Genomic DNA, 9156 nt, shown 5'->3' with positions numbered 1-9156 from the left:
TCTCTTTGATAGAAACCCGTTCTCAGACCGACACTTCACTAGAGAATGAGTAGAAGGCCTGAACGAGGTCGGATTCTATCGGTTTTAGGTGAAAAGTTACGAACATTGAAGAAGAGTGGAAATCAGTTGGAAAATGTTTAGATTATGATGAAATCAGTGTTTAATCATGTTGAAATCTCTTAGATCGGAGTTGTTCTTGGTGAAATGAGGTCACACTTTGAAGTTCTTGAGAACCCATGATGACATCATCCAAGAACAGCCCAAATCAGCCGATTTCATGGTGAAAAGTTAAGATTTGTTGGTGAAAATGATGAAGAAGTGTGTGTAGATGATGGAAGTACAAGATTTGGGTTGAAGACTTACAAGAATCGTGAGGAATCGAGAGAAAAAGGGCCAAGAGCGTGCTTGTCGAACGAGAGCTGTCACATCACATGAACAGTGATGTGACAGGCGGTATTTATAGGTGAGAGGAGAGTGAGGCGGTGTAAGTGATTTGATCGGAGGGCCTTCCGATCGGATGGCCATCCGATCGGATGGTCATCCGGACGGATGACCATTCGATCGAATGGTCCTTCGATCGGATGGTTCGAGTGAGTTAGATTTCGACGTTTCATTTCATGCGTTGAGCGTTGCAATGCGTTTAAGCGAGTGTCGGATAAGCGATGCGATAGTCTTAAATAATATTTACACAAATAACATAACTAACATACAACAACATAAATAAACTTGCCTTTCCAGTTCGCGATGAGATTGCGTTGCGATAGAGTTGCGATTGTGTTTGCGATTAACACCTCAAACATATAATCAACATGCACAAGTAACACTTAATAGCACACACACGTAAAATAATATCTAGAACATGCGATTCAAGTTGCGATGCGGTAGTGATGAGATTAGCGTTAAGTAAATTAGCGATTAAACTGTGATTATTGCATTTACTCCACATAATACAACTAAGGTATGCAAATTAAAGTATCGATTAACAAGTCAAAGAGTACAATCAATAATTAAGCAAGGAATGACAGATCGAATTAGCAATCTTTTCTTCCTTTGACTTTGACTTTAACTTGTACTTTGACTTCAAAGATGCGGGTTGTTACAACCCACAAGTGTTGAAACCATCCAAGTTTACCATAGTTCATATGGCAAGACTTGTGTTTTGGTAAAGTTGTGAACCTTGGAAACCTTGACTATCCTAACTTGTTCCACCACCTCACTTGATGTTTTTATTCAAATTCACTAAGTAGTCTTCTAGTCCTAAAGTAAGTTAACCCCACATCGCCTCCAACATTTGCGATGTTTGGTATGACACGCTCCGGTTGTTCTTATTTGGCTACTTAGTATGTTAATAGAATAGTTGTACTTTACTTTCATTCATGACCAACCGGGTTTACCAACTAAGTTGGTAAACTTTGTGCTTTGGTGAATCATATAATGAGGTGTTCATACCTCCATGCTTGAGTTACATGTTATCTATGACATTCATGTTGGACTTATTATAAGATATACTATATAATATATATATATATATATATATATATATATGTGTGTGTGTGTATATATATATATGTAATTTTCTAGCCGAATTAATGATACTAACCGGTTTGTGGTTTGGTGTTACGAACTTAGGTTATTTTATCTTTGTTCTAAGTTTCTTGTTTATTATTCTAATGGGCAAGTTAGGACCCATGAAATCACATAAAACTTAGTGTCAGAACGAGTACTTAGACGAGATATATTTTCGTGTATACATACTTTTTGTACTTGAATTCTAAATCCCGAATAACGAGATATATTTTCGTGTATACATACTTTTTGTACTTGAATTCTAAATCCTGAATCCAACCACTCCATAAACTCCGAATGACCATACACGTTCGTTTCCCCATTCTCAACAACTCATCAATTCGCGGATAATCGGAAAGTTTTGCAAAACCGTGAGTGTGCATGACCCTTTTTATTTTAACATTTTGGGGTGCAATATGTATACATTATCAAACTCACACAATCACATACTATATGCTTAAAACACAAACAAACAATCCAATATACATGTTTAATACGTTATGCTTGAATTCGTATATGCTAGACTATTCTTATGCTTTATACTTGTCATTAACTTCGTACAAGCCTCCCTTAACATGTATAACGCTATAGGAGTATCGTACCGCCAGTATTCTCGAGGTCATGTTAAGTTAATCATAACGGTCTTGTCATTGCTACGACAAGATTACGCTAGCAGAAATCTTTGGGTTGACATTTATAGTTGCATGCTAGTTATATGTTAATTCTTGATAACAATTATGCCATGTGGATTCGTTTAAACTCTCATACTTATGCTAGTAATCAAACTTGTATACTCGCCAATACTTTTGTATTGAACTATGCTTTAATACATATTGCAGGAAATTGATGACGATCATGACGCGTGAAAAAGAATCTAGTAGGAAAGACTAGAAACGCACCAAACTTTAATTCGTGTTTATTCGTTTAGTCATTCGATACTTGTTGTAATTTGTTTTGTTTCAAACTTGTTGTAATTCTGTTTCGAACAATGTACTTGATGTTAGCAATGAAATGAAATATTGTTTATTAAATACTTGTCATATTTAGTGTTATGAAGTCTCTTGCTATCTCGTTTTCGTCTCACTCCGATGTTTCCACCATCGGTTAGGGTGTGACAAAAATGAGTCCCATAATTGGGTTGTTCTTTTAGTAACATTAAAATGGAAGGCGTAGACCTTTCGATTTATGTCTTTTAACGGGCCATTTTGGTAAAATGTCATACCGGAGGGTAAAATTGGAATACATATTTTTTTCCTAGAATAAACCACCATAAAGGAAGTTGTGGTGGAAGATATAACAAAAATCTCGATAAGAAAGTAGGAGGCATGAGTTAGAATGCAAAATGCCTCATAACAGTCGGTTGGGTAATTAACTCTAAACCGAAATAGTGATTTGAGAAAACACATTTTCAGTGCCCGGGTATGGGGGCTGAAATAAAAACATGTTTGGATGAAATTTATTGTGGTTAATATTATCATTTAAATGTTTGATTAAAATCGTTTGACGGTTTAACTTAAACACTATTTTTTTAATGTTTATAATAGGCTATCTCAAGGACGGGAACCGGAGGATGACCAAACATGTGAAGAACCAAACACTAATAAACCAATATCTCTTTGGAGATTTTTCACGGGAAAGTTGAAGCATGATCACGCGTGACAAAGTTTTATGTATTAAAACCTTATTGTTTTAGGTGGTAACTTATTTGTGTAATACCCATTAAGTTGGTTTGTCTAGGTTATCCGTTAACCCAGACTCGTACGTTAAATATTTTAAAAAAAGCAAAAAATCTGGGACCTAATTATCCGCGTTTTTATTAAAATATAGAAAACGGGCTAGAGTGTTACAAGTGGTATTTAGAGCTCAAGGTTTAAGAAATTAAAGGGTTTCGGGTATACAGGTTTGGGTCGGGCCAAGGTAAGTGGGCTACAAGTAATGGTAGCAGTTTGGGTTTATTCTGCGTGGGTTGTTACGAGGTCAGGTTGGGTTGCGTGTTTCGGTTCCGCATGAGTTACATACAATAGTGTCTCGAGTTTGGGTATTTATAAATAAATAGTTATATATATATATATATATATATATATATATATATATGAATACATTTAAAAGTGTTAGACTTAATAGTGCGATGCGGACAGTAAAACGTCACGAAACATAAATACGTAATCGATAGAGTGAACGGTTCAAACCTTGAATGTACGGGTTGTCACAGTTTATGTTTTGCTTGTCTGACCTGAACATCCTTTATGGACATAAGATACATGTGGGAGCTGGTAATGAGTATCTGGAGGAAGGAATGCCCTTCCAACAAGCAGTAGAGAGAGCCAAAGAAAAAAAGAAAGAAGAAAATGATGGAGATTCCATTCAGAATTGAAGAACAAAATGAGCAGGATGAAGCTAGACAGAAAAAGATGCTGAAAAATCTACTGAACTACAATCATCCACTCCTCAAGATAAAGATCCTTCATCAGAATCAGATGTGCAAGTCATACGACCTCCGACTTCATCCACATATGAAGTCACTATGGAGGACCCACCAACAACCAATGAAGCTGCTACTCATCAAACAACACCGCCAACGAATGCTGAAGAAGAAACCGCCAGCCCGAAAGCTCAAGACAAGGAACAAAGACTCTTAGAGTACGCAACGGTATAGGAGGATATTGTTAGAACGTTTCGAGACCGTTGGTACTTGAGTTTTATAGTTTAGAGCTTGTTAGTAATAGTTAGATAAACTAGAGGGGCCAAAACTGACTATTTTGTAATCTGTCTAATCAGTGGCGACGTAATTAGGTTCCCAGCGTAATTGTTAATTACGTCGGGTAATCAATGTCTATATATATCAATGCACCACTCCTTAGGTTTCCAAGTTTCTTGGACTAAGGTGGTTTTGTGTTTTTATCATTGTACAATCTTCTGATACTTGTGCTTTAATCCAATATTCAGGATCCTTGATTGTGTTTATCATTATGGGATTACTAATCAACCTTGGTCAAGATTCTTCACCTTATTCTTAGTTTTCTTGGTTTTCTTAGTTTTATCTCTGAAATACCTAATTGATAGGTGTTTGTGTATGTGTCAATCATTATCACTGTGATCAAAAGCTGTTTTGGGCCTCACCGTCACTTTAACATGGCAATGTTCCAGGCATTAGGGGGAGAAAATACAAAAACAAGAAAAGGATGTCTCATGGTGTGTGCCTTCATTGTCCCAGCTTGATCCAAGGATAAAACAATGTGAGACAGAGGTTCAAAAGATTATAAGTTGCAAGAAATTGAAAATCAATTGCCTGATGCTTTTACTGATACAAACAGATTTACTAAATCTCATATACCAGCTGCTAATGTTCCAGCTCGAGTTGAGATCCCAAGTAAGACAATAGATAATAAGATGACTCATGAATGTCAGAAACGTTTAAAACGTGGAAGGCCAATCGGTTCGAAGGTTAAAATCATCGAAAAAGAAAAACACATGTAAAGGAAATTGACCATAAAGAAAATGATTTTGATGAAACGGTGAATACCAAAACCTTTCATGAGGAAGATGTAGATGATATTAACATAGAGATATCAATCAACTATGGTAATACACATATCGTATGGAACTGATATGAAATGGAAAATATTGATGAGATATTTTCTTATTCTATGGCAAGTGACATCATTGGTGGAGATGATGACTCTGAACCAAAATATGTGAATGGTTGTCAAAATAGACATGACTAGGATAAATGGAAAGGCGCTATGCAAGCTGAATTAGATTCACTTAACAAATGAACAACTTTTGGATCTATTGTTGTTATACCTAAGGTGTAAAGCCTATAGAGTATAAAAGGGTTTTTGTACGAAAACGAAATGAGAAAAATGAAGTTACAAGATATAAAGCCAGAGTTGTAGCTCAAGGTTTTTCACAAAGGCCAGGGATTGACTATAAAGAAGGATATTCTCCCGTTATGGATGCAATAACCTTTAGATACTTAATCAGCTTAGCAATTTCTAAAAATTTAGAAATGCGTCTTATGGATGTCGTATAGCTTACTTGTATGGATCACTTGATAGTGACATCTATATGAAAATCCCTGAAGGATTCAAACTCCCTGAAGCGTTAAGTTCAAAACCCAAAGAAATGTATTCGGTCAAATTACAAAGATCTTTATATGTGTTAAAACAGTCTGGAAGGATGTGGTACAATCATTTGAATGAGTATTTGATAAGTAAAGGATATACAAATAATCTTATCTGTCCATGTGTCTTTATTAAGAAGACCATGTCTAGATATGTAATTATAACTGTATATGTTGATGATCTAAATATAGTCTTGACGCAAAAAGAAATTCATGAAGTAGTTATTCTTTTAAAGAGAGAATTTTAAATGAAAGACTTTGGAAAAACCAAATATTGTCTTGGTTTACAGATTGAACATATGAGCAATGGAATACTTGTGCATCAAACGAATTATATTGAAACGTTGTTGAAGCGTATAATATGGACAAGGCAAATCCTTTGAGCACTCCAACGGTCGTTAGATTACTTAATGTCGAAAATGATCCATTTCGTCCTTGTGAGTATAACAAAGAAGTTCTTGCTCCAGAGGTACTATATCTTAGTGCAATTTGAGCACTTATGTATCCTACGAATTGTATGAGACCTGACATTTCTTTTACAGTGAACTTGTTAGCAAGATTTAGTTCAGCTCCTACTAAAAGGCACTGGAATGGGATTAAACATATTTTTTGATATCTTCGAGGTATTGTTGATTTAGGCTCATTTTATCGTAATGATTTAAAAGAAGGGTTAGTTGGTTATGCAGATGCATGTTATTTATTCGATCCCCATAAAGCAAAATCTCAAACTGGATATGTATTTATGAATGGAGGAACTACGATTTCATGTCGTTCTCAGAAACAAACACGTGTTGCGACATCCTCGAACCATGTTGAAGTCATTGCATTACATTAAGCTTCAAGAGAACATGTATGGTAAACATCTATGTCATAACACATATTGACTTCTTATGGGCTTGAGAAAGATCGAAGTCCAACTCCTATCCACGAAGATAATGTAGCTTGTGTCTCTCAAATGAAAGAAGTGTATATCAAAAATGATAGAACAAAACATATACCACCAAGATTCTTTGCATATACTCGGGACCTTATTAAAGACAGTCAGGTCAAGATGAGATATGTCCAATCCCACAATGATTCAGCTGATTTTCTCACAAAAGCACTACCTACAGCAATTTTCAGGAAACACGTTCATGATATTGGAATGCGTCACATACGGAGAATATAATGCCTTACGTATTGCAACTTGAGGGGGAGCTATAGACTGTATTCTTTTTCCCTTAGCTAAGGTTTTTTCCCATTGAGTTTTTCTTTAACAAGGTTTTTAATGAGGTAGTACTTAAAGACCCCAGTTTGCAAAGTGTCATCCATAGGGGAGTGTTATGAATATTATATGTTATAGATATAATATCACATTTACCATGAAGATCAAGATTTACCTCTAGATCTCCCAAGCAAATAAATGATCAATTTGTCAAACTTATAGATAATGTACCCATACTAATTGTCTATCAAGTAGTTAAACTTGTCTACCAAATAGTTAATCTTTATGTAGTATAAATACTAGCTCAAGATAGAAAAATAAATGCACCTCATGTATACGCTTTTATAAGTTATACAATTCTCTACTTTTTACTCTTATAGTCTTTCTAAAGTTGTAAAAGTTTTAGCCCTAATCTCATATTAGTTTTTTATTTCAATATTACTTTATATATAAAATTATATTTATTACGGGCTTTTTAAATATAATTTATATTTTACCACTCAAATGACTGCTAATTTGCTTCTTGAATAACATGTTTGACCATTGTATTTTCTTTTCAATAATTATCTCCGCAATCACCGTATCTATCGTGTACCGAGTATACCCATTAGTATTTTTAAATATAATTTTCTTATTTTTTGGTCTATAAAATCATCTTTATTCAAGCCGTGTAATACACGAGGGTTTTAAAATTGATAGGTTTTGTACTTTATGTTTCAAAATCTGACACGTTATGTCCTTTAAACCTAACCCAGTTTATTTTTTCAGTTAAATAAGGACATGTGCAGGTCACATGAGGGTAAATATGTCATTTGATAATCTATTTATCTTTTCCCCCAATATAAGGCATCCTAAACCCTAATCCTTCACATGAATTGAATTCTCACCTGCCAATTGGGGAAGAAAATTAGGGTTACGTTTATTCGTCTTCGTAATCCTCATTCCACCACAACCACCTCCACCCCCTCATATTCTTTAACAACTTTTAAAGGCTGTGATGATAGTATTCTGATCCAACTTCTTCAAACTGGGACAAGATTTAGGGATGATATGTAGCTTGGTAAGGAAAAATCAGAGGAGGGTGAAGTGCTCTGCACATTGCAACCTCTCTTTTTGCAGCCATGGCAGATAATCCTCTTGCTCCCGCTCCCTTTCTTTCTTTCTAAACGGATCTGAGCCTTCTTTTCTACATTTTTTTGCATCATTTAATATATTTACAAATAGATGGTTTTATTTTATTTCGATTGTCTAAAATAACTTTAATTATTTGGTTATTGTTGCAAATAAGAAGGGTTGAATTATGAAACAGAAAAGTAGATTTTGGTGAAGGAAATTGCCACCTTTGTTTTTATGATGTATGATTTTCCACTTCTCTTCTTTTCGAATTGATCAGATGCTATTTGGTTGAATAAATTGATGCTAGCAAATCTTAGTTTCATTGATTCCTTTCTTTCATGGATTCTTCTTGGCACCATGAGCTCGAGGGAAGTGGTGGTGAGTTTCGGGCTGAGAAGAAAAAAAGGTGGTGGTTTGAGGGTTTAGGGAAAGAATTTGGGGTTTGTTGTACCAGTCTTTTGGTGGTGATGAACCGATGGTGGTGGGTGGTGGGGTGGGTGGTGGTGGTGGTGGCACTAGGTTGTGGCAGGTCTGATTTCAATTTGGGGGAAAATGTGAAGGATTAGGGTTTAGGATGGTTTATATTGGAAGAAAAGATAAGTGGATTAACAAATGACATTTCTACCCCCATGTGATCTGCACATGTTCTTATTTAACTGAAAAATAAACTGGGTTAGGCCTAAAGGACATAACATGTAGGATTTTGAAACATAAAGTACAAAACTTATCAATTTTAAAGGCAAAGGACACCGCCTGCAATTTGGTGTAAACATAAAGGACAAAACTTGTAATTTACTCTAACTTTTTTTTATTCTTTGGTAAACAATATTACATTTATTCAACCCATGTAATACACGTGGTTTTAAAGATATAACTTTTTTATTATTTGATATATAAAATTACATTTATTCAACCCGTACAATATGGTTCTTATAGATATAACCAGGGCCGGCCCTGAGAATTCATGTACCCTGTTCGAGCTCGAAAAAATGTGCCCTTAGGTTTTAACTAAATAAAGTTTGTATCAAATTAAGTTAACGCCTAAATAATGATCGACAACATAAATTAACTGAATTCGACATAACTTAACTGAAATCGACATAACTATATAAGTTAACTGAAATGGTAAATAACTTAACTTAACTGA

General features: G+C 35.0%; 1 long non-coding RNA gene across 1 annotated transcript; it reads right to left on the bottom strand.

Moving 5' to 3' along the window:
* Positions 1–6428: 6428 nt before the first annotated feature.
* LOC110936732 lies at positions 6429–8567 on the bottom strand. Its single transcript, XR_002590234.2, has 3 exons — positions 8234–8567; positions 7781–8079; positions 6429–6795 (listed from the first exon to the last, which is right to left on the bottom strand). It is a non-coding gene; the product is annotated as an uncharacterized LOC110936732 (long non-coding RNA).
* Positions 8568–9156: the final 589 nt, after the last annotated feature.

Source organism: Helianthus annuus, chromosome 4 (genome assembly GCF_002127325.2).
Source record: "Helianthus annuus cultivar XRQ/B chromosome 4, HanXRQr2.0-SUNRISE, whole genome shotgun sequence".
Classification (NCBI taxonomy): Eukaryota; Viridiplantae; Streptophyta; class Magnoliopsida; order Asterales; family Asteraceae; genus Helianthus; species Helianthus annuus.
Note: the sequence above shows the minus strand (reverse complement) of the source record. Positions and strands in the feature narration are given on the sequence as shown.